Here is a 1033-nt window from a genome sequence, read left to right as displayed (position 1 = left end):
CTACGGAAGTAGATTGCCCAACCTTCCTTCTGAGGAGTGGCTGGTGGATTTGAACCGCCAGACTTCTGGTTAGCAGTCAAGTGCCTTAGGCACTAAGCTACCTTTAAGATATTTAATTAAATAACTTAAGTATTGTTTCTCAGTAGCTTATAATAAACTCCTGACAACTTTGAAGCTTCATAAAAAGCCACAAAATAGTTTTTTGGAAAAGGTTATTTATATATTATGAATTACACAGGATATGTTCCCAAGTAAAGTGCCAGATTTTCTTTGGGTGTAATTCATATGTCTGTAATGTTCATCTAATGTTAGACAACCAACACAAAATATTATGTCATAAATTTATTCTTTCAATTTCTAACTTGATTGCAACTTCTTTTCTTTTAAATGTAGCATCATCAAAACCAATAATTTACCTGAGGAATACATATTGTTTACCCATAGAGTCTTTATTCCCATTCCAATGTTTGTTGTTGTTAGGTGCCATCCAGTTGGCTCTGACTCATAGCAACTCTGTGTACAACAGAGCTAAACACTGCCTGGTCCTGTGCCATCCTCACAGTCTCTCCTGAGCTTGAGCACATTGTTGCAGCCTCTGTGCCAATCCATCTGGTTGAGGGTCTTCCCCATTTTTTGCTGACCCTCTGCTTTACCAAGCGTGATATCCTTCTCCAGGAGCTGGTCCCTTCTGACAACATGACCAAAGTACGTGAGACAAAGTCTGGCCATTCTCCCTTCTAAGGCACATTCTAGGTGTACTTCTTCCAGGACAGATTAGTTCATTCTTCTGGCAGTCCATGGTATTTTCAGTATTCTTCACCAACACTGTAATTCAAAGGCATCAATTGTTCTTTGGCCTTCCTTATTCATTGTCCAGCTTTCACATGCATATGAAGCTATTGAAAATACCATGGCTTGGGTTAGGTACACCTTAGTCTTCAAAGTGACATCTTGCTAATTAACACTTTAAAGAAGGCATTTGCAGCAGATTTGCCCACCGCAATACATCTGATTTCTTTCTTTTTTTTTTTTT

The sequence above is a fragment of the Orycteropus afer genome, unplaced genomic scaffold (assembly GCF_000298275.1).
Source record: "Orycteropus afer afer isolate SDZICR_OR568_19922 unplaced genomic scaffold, OryAfe1.0 scaffold00293, whole genome shotgun sequence".
NCBI classification, from domain to species: domain Eukaryota; kingdom Metazoa; phylum Chordata; class Mammalia; order Tubulidentata; family Orycteropodidae; genus Orycteropus; species Orycteropus afer.
This window is presented reverse-complemented; position numbering follows the sequence as displayed.